This window comes from Aythya fuligula, chromosome 1, assembly GCF_009819795.1.
Source record: "Aythya fuligula isolate bAytFul2 chromosome 1, bAytFul2.pri, whole genome shotgun sequence".
Classification (NCBI taxonomy): Eukaryota; Metazoa; Chordata; class Aves; order Anseriformes; family Anatidae; genus Aythya; species Aythya fuligula.
The window spans coordinates 23722572-23736147 of NC_045559.1; positions in this window are offsets into that span (position 1 = coordinate 23722572).

The window sequence follows — 13576 nt, forward strand, 5'->3', positions numbered from 1 at the left end:
AAGCACCTTGTAATCTGGAAGGAGAATATATACTTAAGCATATGTTTAAAATCTATCTCCTTCCAGGACCTCACTGAAACATGTCATAGTTGTATATGTTGTCTAGAATTTTCCTGTATAAAAATGAATTGATAGATCTGAGTTGATCAATATGAATGGAGACTAAATTCTCATCATGCTTCTCTGCCAAAAGTAGAGATATATCCTCCTGGTGAATGAAAGCACAAGACAGAGTGCTGAAGATGTAACGCTCAATTCATCAAACAAGACTGTAGTGCATCTTCATCAGGAGGTGCATGACCTCTACAGGACAGGTAGCAGTTTAAGGATTCTAGTGTACGAATTTTAGAAACAAAAAAGTGCAATGTAGTCAAAAGAAGCTTGCAGTTCAGAGATATCTTCAGCTACTGAAATTGTATATAACTGTTGTATGTTTTCACAGTAAGGACTATGGAGTTGTTTTTTCCACCTGTTGGGAGGACACATGACAATTTGTAAAGAGTGTTTAGTTAATAGTGTGAACCAAATTTTCATGTATTTAGGTTGGGTCATCCCTTGGGGAACCTCAGTGATGGATGAAAGCCTTAATCTGTCTTTTATGGATCCTGTAAATTATTGATTTTTCCTACCAAAAAAAAAAAAGCCAAAAAAAAAAAAAAGCTTTAGTTTTTTGATTAGATATTTTACTTTTTTATGTTTATTTTTGTTAGTGTGCATTTAGAGTAGAGATATCAACCATGCTGTCTATAATGCCAGAATACTATGTATAGGATTGTTATATATAGTTTCTTCTATTAGCTACAGGTTGCAGGTTCAGCTGTGATGAATTATTGGAGTGAAGACGCACTTTCTCTTAATGATGATGGTTCTGTGTACTAATTGTTATCTGTACGTGCCATTACACTTTGCCAACATGGCTGAAGCTGCTATCTCTTTATGATGGCTAACTTCTTCTTTCTTTTCTTTTTTGTACTTTTTGTACAGTGCCTAGCAAGATAGGGCTATGTCAATGACTAGGCCAATCACAAGCTGCCACTGTGTGAGTGTTAATTGATACACTGCAGTAATAATTATGGTCACAGATATGCAACACCTATCTAAATGAAGCCTCATCAGGTACTATAGGAGAATGTATATGCAAATAGCTAATCAAAGACATAGGTTTTACTGTGTCTTTGCAGAAGGATGTGCAGCACAGAAACAAGGAGTTCGTGGTTTATATAGTCCCTTGATCCTGAAGGCATAGAGAAGAAAACCAGCTGAGACAGTGCTCTTACTATAAGGTTCCCAGGTCTTACATTTCCAATTGAGTCAATAATTTCCAGATTATTCAAGAGCATTGGAAACAATGAATCATAGAATATTTCCTGTGGGAGGGACCTCTGAGGACCATCTTGTCTGACCTCAGTCAAAGCAAGGTTAGCACTGAGCTTGGGTTGATCAGGGATTTGTCTAGTCACATCTTGAAAACCTCCAGCATGGAGACAGCAGGGCTACCCTGGGTAATGTACTTCAGTGCTTTTCTGTCCTCTTGGTGAATATTTTTTGTCTTTAAACAAATGAACAAACATACTGTATTCGTTTTAGTATTCATTTTGTGGAATAGATTTTTTTTTCCCTGCCTTTTATTTGGGAAATAATATTTTCTATGGGAAAAAATGCTTTTTATTTTTTTCACAAAACATAAGGGTAGGGGAAAGTCCTCTTTGTGGCTTGGCGTTCACTACTCTCAGTGAAAGTGGTATTTTCAGCCTCTCCTGGTCTGCTCTTCAAGGAATTGACAGTATTTTAATCATGTGACAACTGCTATTCAGCAAGAGGAAATTTGTTAAGTGCTTATGAGCTGTCCCTGGTTTTGTTAATGTTCAGAATACAAAACTGACTGTTGTAACCTCAGCCTTGAATATGCCATTGAGGCCCACAGAGGTCCACAAATGCACTGTGCTATTAAATTGTGCTTTGACACCTGTATTCTCTCTTGAAGTTGTGTATCTTCATGGAAGAAACTAATCATTTTGAACCATTGAAGAGAACTCTGCAGAAGTTGTCAACTCTGTAGTAAGTGACATTGTTTTCAGCATAAGCTGAAGCTCAGTTTGTGCTGGATAATTCTCAGCCATTCCTTTGCTCTACTTTTTGGTTTATTCATAGGATTGTAGACAATATGTTGAGAAAGACCCATGTGTAAATCCGAACTCCCACATAATGCAGACCACAGAATTTCCCTAAACTAAGTAATTTTTTTCAGGATCTACCAGATCCTGAAAAAGATTCTTGCTTTGTAAAAAAGAAAGATTTAAATTATTTAATGAAGAATGCACTTTAAAAACTATTTTTGCTACAATCTGTGTACAGAGTGAATTATGTGCAAAGAGAGAAGGAAGGGATTTGTAAAGTAATGAAAGTTAAAGTTGTTTGCTGTGCCATGTGTATTTATAAGTTACCAAAATGAAATGCAGAATTATAAATAAACTGTCAGTGACCAGCATATTAACTGTCACAATATGATAAACTAGTGACAAAAATGAAATGATTGAGCGTGAGGTTTTTGACAGATTGTATGCTGTATGCAAACCAGTCATGAATAAACAAGTTGGTAGTAGTGGAAAGGTAGTGTTTCACTAGCATTTTTTTCTTGTTTTGCTAAAAGTGTAAGGAATGGGTCAGACACAATCTTTGAGCTAAGCTGACATTATTGCTAACTTATTTTTAAACCTTCTAAGGACCTTTTTACATCAAAATTAAGATCTCTGCAGAGCAGAGATTAATACTGATGGAAATTCCTCACCTGAGAGTGTTGAGATGGAGAAAAAAGGAGCTCAGAAGGCTTGGCTCTGGGTACCCTGTGGGTGGCTTTGGCTCTGCGTGCAGACACAGCATGCCATGCTGGCTGCGTGCTCCTTACCGGCACTGTGAGGTTCCTTGCTTTGCCCAGAGTTTGTCAGTATTGTGGCAAGTGGTGGAAATGCATCTACAATCGTTTTAAAAGTTGATTAATACATGATGACTGCATCAACTATTTGTAAATTGCTTTGTGCATAATTTCCATATAGAATATTGTAATTTTTTTTTTGTCTCAGATGAGTCTAATTAGACAATTGTATTATTACATAAGTAATATTTATGACATACTATTTATTTTGTGGTCTCATTCCTACTGAATTAAATGAAGCCTTTGTCATATACTTCATCAGGGGAGATGTGCCAGGTCTCTGTTCCCCTTTCCTATGGCTGTACAATATCTAATATATTTTCACTTTGCTTTTGGAGGATGTGTTTTTAGATTACTAGTAACCGCAAAACAAGTACACCCTGGAAAAAGCTTCTGCACTGTTCCATTACTACACACATCAGTCAGATCAATCTTGCAGTGTAAATTCCCTAATGTACTTTTAAAATGAAGTACCTGTGTTTGTTTACTAGTTTAAAGCAACCGGGTCTGTAGCCTGAGGGGTGGCTGAGCAGCAGTGCAGCAGCAGCTCCAGAAGGGTGGAGTGAAAAAACACACACCACATTTTGCCCTTTTTTTCAATTTTTTGATTAGGTGTAGATACCAAGACAGTTATCATACTAATTACAACAATCTAAAGACTGCTGTATCCTATGTGCAGCTGCTGTCAGGACCCAAAGGCTGTTTCTGTGGTTAGTGATCCCTTAAATATAGAGAAGTCCATTCCTGCCACCTCTCCCGTCCTGCTGCTGGCAGCCCACATGGATGCCAGCTGCCCTGATGGAGTCACGCTGCTGCCCACAGCAACTTGGGGCTGGGGAGATTCCCCAGAGGCCAGGTCTGCACAGATGTCAGATTACTTTGCAGCTGCCGGTGATAAATGATAACTAAGTTATCAGCTTAGTTCTTTGTCTGTGCAAAGTTGATGTCATGATTTGCGTTTTTTAACAATTACCAAACTCTTTGTAAGTGCTATGCTTTAATACTTTTGCATTGTGCTCTTGGAAGCTGTTGTATGTTCCTTTACCTGTGAAATGTTCAATTGCTGTATGACATTTCTTTACACAACTGATTTCCTATTTTTAAAATAAGTATTTCCCAAATGCTGTACAGTCTAACATTTATTTTGTGATAAATTAGCAGGATCTAAAACTGTGGTGTGTGAAGAACGGTTGTCTTTCAATAAAAGTGCCTGAGATTTCTTAAACCTTTTTTTATTGTATGCTATCTTAACCCTGATATATATGGTGGAGAAGAGTACCTGATGAGAATAATTTAAACTTACTGGATATTGAAAACCATCCACTTTTAAAAGAATTTGAAAAGGAAAAAGGTCTTTGAGCTTTATAAAGCAATTAAAATAAAAATTCTGCTTTCTGGCAGGTTCCTCTACAAATACAAAATAAATATATCATAGTCTCTAAATGCTTGGTGCCTAATTAGAAATTCAGAAAGCAACATACATACCAATGCAAAACAGACCCTGAAGGCCCTAGTTGATTCAGTGCCCCTTGAAGTCAGGGTGTATCATTATAGGTTGCGGTGCTGGAGCAGCCCCTCAGGGATGTCTGTAAGAGTTGCCTCCAACCATTTTATTTGGTCATCCTTTGATGAAAAGCTTCAGGTTCTGCCACATCCATTTGTGACAAATGTAGAAAACTGGGTGTCAAGCTCTAAGGTGGGATTCATATTGCTGTCCTAAGTTTTCAAAACTCCAGTACAAGATACGGGCATAAACAAGTTATCACTGAAGAAACAGCAAGCTAATACACCCAAACCACCTAAAATAAAACACTAAGGAGAAGTTAGTGCCTGAAACTCTCTTCTCAGGCATCAGTCCAAGAGTGCTGCAGGGCATTTTTGTGAGATCTGCTTCCTTCACTTAGAGATTTCTCTTTCCATCCTCCGACATCCTCTAACAACACAAGATGCATGAAAACTTCTTTTGTGATCCCTCCTCAAACGCTGAGAGATTTGAACCCAGAGTATTTATATCCCAGAAGAGAGACCAAAGTTACCAGGTATAAGATGTATTCTCCTCCTGACAGACTCCATGTAGGCAAGAAATTTATAGTCATGAGCCTAAAAAGGATAGCTATAAGCCAGTAGCATGGGCAGCCAGCTGTGAGGGGAAGGTCTGGATCTGGCAGATGGGACCAGAATCACACTTCTGCCCTCTCCCACTTTTTACCCTCCAAGGAGTGGGAAGAGACCTTTGCCCCTGGGAGCTAAGGGTAAGAGTGTCTCACTGCACCAGGATCTTGGTCCTACAACATGCAGAGAGACATGGGCACAGTAACATCAAGATATGCCTAAATTATGAATCAGTCTGAACAGATTGAGAAAGTAATTTAATATTTCCAGCACTAAGCAGGCAGGCAGATTCATGGATTTTTCTTCAGCTTTTGGGCACAGAAAAAAAAATATAAATCCAAAACATGTTAAAATACAGAAGTTGGATCTTTAGGGCAGGCAAATTTCTTTAACTAAAAATAAAACCAAAAGTTTTTAATATAGGTGGCTTTTTACACGGGATTCACTGCTAAGAGGCTTGGCCTTTACAGTACACAGAGCATCACTGAGATTAATTGTTCTTCACACTGAATATTGTAATTCCCTCTGTGATGTCCATCTTCACCTGTGCACATCATGAGCATAGCTAGAAAAGCAGACATAAGCATATGTACTAGAGCTACACAACATAAGCATTCCAGACACGTGTAACTAAGCCACAAACATTTCATAGCATTTACTATTTGGCTCAGTTGAAGTAAACAGAATAAAAGTACCTTGTTTATTGTAGCACTTGCTTGAATTCATAACACACAACAAGAAAATGCAAAAGAATTTTCTACCCTCCTAGATAATTTCTCTGAACAATTGTCCTTTATCAGTCTTTTATTTTGCCTCGCAAGACACTGCTTGTTATTGCAAAAATATATAAATAAAAGGAAGAAGGGGAGGGGGAAGTGTGTGTGTGTGGGGGGGACAACCAAGAAATGAGATGGGAAAGGGAGTAGGGAAGAAGTAAAGGAAGGCATGAAGAGAGAGAGAGAGAGAGAAGCTAACCTACAATTTGCAGTTCTGAGTCTCACCTTTCAAAACTGGTAATGATCCATGTATAAGACTGACAACTTTTGCTGACATCCTTCACGGATTTGAAAAGTTCAGTTTGCATAATATAGAAAACCATGTGCTGGCTAGCGCTTTCTTTAGATGCTATTATAATGCATCAGAGGAGAAGGAAATGGATGGCATAGATAGTACCATAATTTTCCCTGTTCACACTGTGAAAGCAGACGGAGTTTTGTGCCCATTAAGAACAATTCTTCAACTCCAATAAGCCATTAAACCTTTCCTGGTTGCACTGCACAATTTCAGTGTAGCAATTATAGAATTCATGGCTTAAGCAATATCTCACTGATGGTATTTTTAAACACCACTCTTGAAATTCTTAGGTGTGGAACACAGTTCATTTAATAATGGATTATGAGTAAAGCCTTTTAATCAGAGCCAAACTTCCCAGTGCTTTCTTGCAGCCATTTACCACCTCAGTCTTGAGTTGTGTTGGACTTCCAGGGTGGTTTTACAGACCACACGGATAAAATAGATGTATTATGCATGATGCTGACAAGGCCAATGAAAGCTATATGAAGTTACCAGGAGCATGGGAATTTTCTGCTTCTGCTACACCACCACGTGTGGACTAAATTGCAGGAAATCTCAACCTCCTCCTAGCTAATGAACAGATAAAATTTCCCCTTCAAAGCTGGCAAAGCACAGGGGCAGACAGCAGATGTTGGTCCAGCCAGACAAACATCTTGTCTGTAAAGCTCCCTCAAACTGTATCACAATCAAAATTAGCTACATGTTAGCTGGTCTCTAGAGCAGCCTTTCCCAAGGACTTTACCTCACTTCATCACCTGGGAGTACAGCTCTTGAGGTGGTCTTCTGACAGTTGGTACCATTACTGGCAGTTTGCAGCCCAAGGACTTGTCCTCAACCTGACTCAGCTGCTTAAGCAGGCTCCAGAATGAGCACATCTTGGGACCTCTTCCTCGTCCACAGCTGACAAATGCCAAGCTATCTCTGATTTGAGGCCAATGGGGTGTTTTTGTGACAAGTTAATAGTGTTAGCATAAATGTGAAAAATACTGAAAGAAAACAGTAGTACTAATTATTGCCAGCTACTGTCTTGTGTAGGGCCGTAGCAAAATTGTAAAACTCTTCTAGGCTAGCAAAGCAAGTGAAAATAAAAAAGCTTTTGAGAAAATGGTGAAAGACAACATTAATGGAAGATTTGAGCTAGTTAGCAGTGGGTCAGATCTGTAGAAAATCCCACTCATTTTACCCAAAGAATAGTTTTAAGCCCTTTCAGTGTGATTACCCAAGGTAGAGAGCCACATCCTGCTGCAATCCATTTGTAAATAAAATTCATACACTTTTCCTATATAAATAAAATCACATCACTTGATTATGGTTGCAAATTAAATAGAACTGTTTCCCAAGATACGTGCTCCCCTAGGATAAAATTATGCATCTCAGCAGGACTAAGCAATTCATTGCCAACATTATATTGGCTTGTTTCTTAATTGTGAAAATAGCTGAAGATTGATTAGAATGAGAAATTGTTGGGTTTGGGTTTTTTCATGATTTTTTTTTTCTTGTGGCTACTAAGACCTCTAAGCACAAAAACCGAAAACTGTTTTTGCAGCTGCTTATTACTACAAATTCAAAAGGGAAATATTTCTTTGTAATTTTGATTGTAGCCAAGACAGTATTGAAACTATATTAACAATCCTTGTAAATGCAGAAAGCGTAGTAAAAAAACAAATGGTTTGAATTCAGTTAACATGCTAGCATTTATAAATGATAATTCTGCTGTTAACTTCAGGAAGTACCACTACAGCTAGAAATTAATGAGAAAAAAGCTCTGCTTTCAACTAATTGCCAAGTTATGTAAAGAGAAGCATTCAACAAAGTAGAGTTACAAAAAACTGCGTAATGCATATTATAATCCCTGATATATAATCTAAATCTTCCTCAAATAAAGTAGTCCCATCTCAGATAGCCCCCGAGTACCTATTGACCAATTGATGATCATTATTCTCCTTACAGGATAATTTTTTTTGGTCTGTTTTTAATATGCAGAGCTGCCATTCTGTCACTTACTCAGACTTCTGCTTTTTAGCCTACAATTCTGTTGTATCTGTACATTCATGGGCATAATATCAATGGCCAGTCACAGGTGGAGAAATTCAGCATGTGAAGAGAGACAATTTGTAATGTATACCATGTGTGATTCTGATTAGCTGTACTGCTCATGTCATTATCTGCGTGTGGTGGCAGCAGATCCTTTTGGAAATTCAATTTTTTCATATAATAATCATTTTCTAAATATTTTATTATTTCTTCTCATGTTCTTGACACTTCCCATTATAGTCACATCCCTCCTGGACATGGGGGTGCCCATAAAGGTGGGGGTCGCTGTGGATACACCATGGATCCAATAATATAGGCAGATGTAGCAGATAGATATAGCTAAGGCCCAGAAGTTCTGGCAGCAGTGCAATAACTGCTTTAGACCTCACATTTTTGTTCATGCATACCAACATGCAGACTGCATTTTTTTTTTCTTTCTTCTATTTAGAGAAGCATCTGTTTCTGATCCACTATACACACTGAACTTTGAACATGGTGCCCAGTTCACTTTGCACATTTTTCACTTGTGCACTAGGTATTGCCTTGCTAACTGGAGCTCTCTGCACTTATATATTTTTTTACTTATTATTATTTCAGAGCATTTATACAATTCAGCAAGATATTTTTGTATTCTAAACCTGTCTCCAAAGAGCTCACAACCCATAAGACATTTATGTTGGCCGATTTTATTATAGCATTTTCTTATATATGAATTAAATCACAGATGAAACTAAATCTCACAGAATCAGGATATTCTCCAAGATAACCTATAGGATATATGCTGCCACTTTTTTAGCAAGCAACCACTGTTTTTTTCAGTGCAGACTTTGAACACAGACATATGCCCACTCTATATACTTTTCTTTGGTTTATCTCCCTAGTTTGTTTAGGAGTATGTCATGGAACAAAAGCCTTTCCAAAGCCAAGATACATTACTTTTACTGCTTCTCCATCCACTAGACCAGTCAAAGTCACCAGGTAGCTAGAGAAAGAAATTGATTTCTTTGACATGAGTTGCTCTTGACAAATTAGTGCTGTCTGTTTCTTATCAAGTTATTATCCTTTAAATATTTAAAATTGATTATTTAATTACTTATTTCAGTAGTTTTCTGGATACAAGAGTGAATTAGACACATTAGGCTGATCTTTCTTTACTCCTGGCATACCTCACCATCTGCTATGAGGTCTCACAAACAAATGCTAATTATTCTGGAATTGTTTCATGTAAATTCCTTAAGTACTCAGAAGGGCAAATGAGTCAGTTGTCACTGATCTAAGTACATCTTACCTATATAAATATTTTTTCACCTGTTCTTTTTCTATTTGGGCTTACTTCTTATATCCTTAATAATTTAAGTTTATTGAGCATCTGGTCACAACTGACTTTTTGTATGAAAATTAAAACAAAAGTAAAACGACTTAAGATTTCATCTTCTCTGTGTCATCACTAATTGCTCCTCTTTCCCTGTGAACTATGGCCTATGCATTCTTTGTTATTCCTTCTAATTTACTTGTTAAACATTTTTTTTGTCTTATTTTTTATTTCCTTTGCTACTTGTAATGCATTCTGAACATTGGCTGGGGAGGATTCTGAGAAAGCAGGTACCAGTAAGTAGGTAGCTATCAGTAAGTAGTCCAAAGTTACAGCTTCTGCTCAGCTTGGTGGCTCTGTGCTTGTGTTGTGGCTTAATCCGGCAGGCAGCAAAGCACCACACAGACATTTGCTCACACACACACACAGTGGGGTGGGGGAGAGAATCAAGAGAGAAAAAGTAAAAGCTCTTGGGTTGAGATAAAGACAGTTTAATAGGACACAAAAGGAAGAGAAATAATAGTAATGATGATGATGATAATAGTAGTAGTAATAAAAAGTACAAAGTAGTAATAATAAGTACAAGTGATGCACAATGCCATTGCTCACCACCCACTAATCGATGCCTGTCCCTAGGCAGCAGACACCCCCAACCCAGGCCAGCCACCTCATCTTGATTATTCAGCATGACACCACAAGGTATGGGACATCCCTTTGGCCAGTCTGGGCCAGCTGTCCTGGCTGTGTTCCCTCCCAGCTCCTGGACAACACAAGGAGCAACACAAGGAGCTGAAAAGTCCTTGGCTATGTGCAAGCACTTCTCTGCAACAACTAAGACATCAGTGTGTTATCACCACTATTTTCATCCTAGCTACTAGGAGGAAAAAGAACTCTAAAAAAAAACCTGCCAAGAGCAGGACAGCTTGTCAAGCAGCAGAAGTGTGGGGGCTATCAGATATATAAACTCCAGGACCCTGACATTGCAGAAGCCAATGGAACTGAAATGTTGCACTCAAAGCCTTAAAGAAATATTAAGGTTGTACCTATGAACTTCATGAACTTCAAATGCATATGGCAGTGAAATGGGTGTAATCTGTTGCTAATTGTTCAAAGGAGGCAGGAGGTACTTAAGTTCAGTTTGTCTGTGAAAAAAAAAATATTAAAAGAAAATACTCTCTAAAGTTTAGGCAGTCTTTTCAATATTTTATATTAAGTTCTACCCATTTGGTTTTGTTTTGCTGTTTTTTTTTTTTTTTTTTTTTTTTTTTTTTTTTCTTCATGTATGGCAACCATGACTTTTAAGCTATGGCTTTGCTTTACTGATTTCTTCCACATTGGGCCAACCATGCTAAAGGAATTTCACTAAAATGAAAATAGAAGAAACATTACAGGCTGAAGCTATACATAAACAGGCTTTCCCCCACTTCCTGTTTTCCTTCAGAATGCATGTAATTTTTGAATTAATTATTTAGGAGTATGTTGGAAGTTCTTAAAACAGCTGAGCAAAAACTTAGAAGTAAGATAACTGGGATGCAATGGAGCAGCAGTTTTGTCTATTATATTTTTGAGGAGTTTCAATATTTATCCATGCTTTGCTGGCTTCACAGAACCTTGATGAAGTGCCTCAAAGAAGCAAGCAATGGCATCTAAATTATTTAAGGGAACATTCACAGCATTATAATGACTACTAACCCATCTGAAGAGTGAAGGTCAGTAAACCTATTAGGGTCCTTGTGCTTTGCCTTGCTCTTATTTCCAATTCTGTTAGCTCATTTCCCTCTTATTTTTAAGAAAGATTGTGCAATTTGACCTTGAATTTATTAATGGCCTATGCCACTAATTGCACTGTAGGTAGCAGTTAGAAAAACACAAGAAATATGAAACTAATAAATGTCTACAAACTTTTTTTATCTCAGTTTTAATTGGCATTGCCTCAGTTAATCATAGGTAAGTAAAGTGACTATATGATATCACATATTCAGCTATAAATGTATTCGTGTCAGAAAGTGTTTAATGGATTTTTGACCCATTAATAAATTAAATTCATTTAGCAACATGGCATTCATCATCCAACTCTCAACTAGTGAGAGAAGTGGGTGTTCTGTACCTGTTCACGTAAAGAACGTGTGTGTATGAGTTCATGTCCAGTGCAGCAGCTAAAAGAGGACCCTGAGGCAGGGAGACATGAGCTTTCCTACAGCATTCTCCCGGAGAAGTTGGCAGCCCATGGCTTGGACAGGTACAAGCTTTGCTGGGTTAAAAACTGGCTGGATGGCCGGGCCCAGAGAGTGGTAGTGAATGGAGCAAAATCCAGCTGAACCAGCAGTGTGCCCAGGTGGCCAAGAAAGCCAACAGCATCCTGGCTTGTATCAGGAATAGTGTAGGCAGCAGGAGCAGGGAGGTGATTGTCCTCCAGTACTCAACTCTGGTGAGGACACACCTTGAGTACTGTGTTCAGTTCTGGGCCCCTCACTGCAAGAAGGACATCAAGGCCCTGGAGCATGCACAGAGAAGGGCTACAAATCTGATGAAGAGTACAAGTTCTGTGGGGAGCAGCTGAGGGAGCTGGGGTTGTTTAGTCTGGAGAAGGGGAGGCTCGGGGGAGACGTCATTGCTCTCTACAGCTACCTGAAAGGAATATTCTAGGTGTATCTTCAAAACGTAATGGTAAAATAATGTGTTTAAATCAACCACATATAGTCGTTCTTAAGAAGCAGCAGAACAGTATTTTTTGCATGGCTTTTCAAAATACTTGTCACTGAATTATTCCAATACGCTGCTGGGTACTCTGGCTTGAAACCAGGGCATCATGTCCTTAAAATTAAGCCATGTGTAAGTGCTTTACTGGACAGCTGCCAATGATACCAGGCAAGATAAAGTCTATTGAGCTTTTAGTGCTGCAGTTGTACAGTTTAAATTTACAGATAACATAAATTAGACATACCCAAGAGTCTCTTCATTTGTTTATCATATTTGGGAACCTATCCAAGTATTGTCCTTTCTATTTATAATGAATAGATTTACTCTGAAGACCATGATATCTATTCTTTTAAATTTCACCTGTCCCATAGGGGAGCCAAATGCCTGACAGGATGAATGCTTTAAAAACAAAAAACAAACAACAACAACAATGAAAAAAAAAACACTACCTAACAAGTATCTGTAAAAAGATATATTCTCTTTCAGTTCTACTGGTGACATTTTAAAATCTCAAAACCATTTCACTCCACTTTTTTTTTTTATTATTTTTTTTATTTCCTTACAGTTGCAGAGACTGCAGCTACATAACTACAGGGGAAAATGAGTTAATATTTTTTCAAAACTTATCTAAAAACTGTAAAATGATGGCCAGAGGCAATTGTTCTCCCATTTTCCCGTTTCTTTCATTCTCTGTTTCTCATGTGTGTTTTGATTTTGCTTCTGTTATTGGCCTGCCTCTGGGCTGCTTGCACACTTAGTGAAAATAATACACTCAAAAATCAAAAGCAAACAAACAAAAACTCTTCATATTAATATTTAAATATTTAATGAGTGGGATCCAGAGGCAGGTAAATGTTGCTGCTATGTACTCCCTAACCCCCAGGTATTAGGGAGTTCAAGAAATCGATATGAAATAAGCAGGGAAATTCACGTAAAATCATGGAATTTTAGAATGGCTTGGGTTGGAAGGGATCTTGAAGACCATTTAGTTCCAACCCCCCTGCCATGGGCAGGGACACCTCCCACCACACCAGGTTGCTAAAAGCCCCACCCACCCTGGCCTCGAGCACTTACAGGGATGGGGCATCCATAGCTTCTATGGGCAACCAGTGCCAGTGCCTCACCACCCTCTGAGTGAAGAATTTCCTCTCAACATCTAATCTAACTCTCTCCTCTTTTAGTTTAAAACCCACTCGAACTCAAACCCACATCCTTCTTGTGCTGGGGGCCCCACACCTGGATGCAGTACTCCAAGCAGGTCTTCACAAAGGCAGAGCAGAGGGGGACAACCCCTCCCTCCCCTGCTGGCCAATCCTCTGTTGATGCAGCCCAGGACGCAGTTGGTCTTCTGGGCTGCAAGCATGCACTGCTGGCTCAGGTCGAGCTTTTTGTCTACCAGAACCCCAAAATTA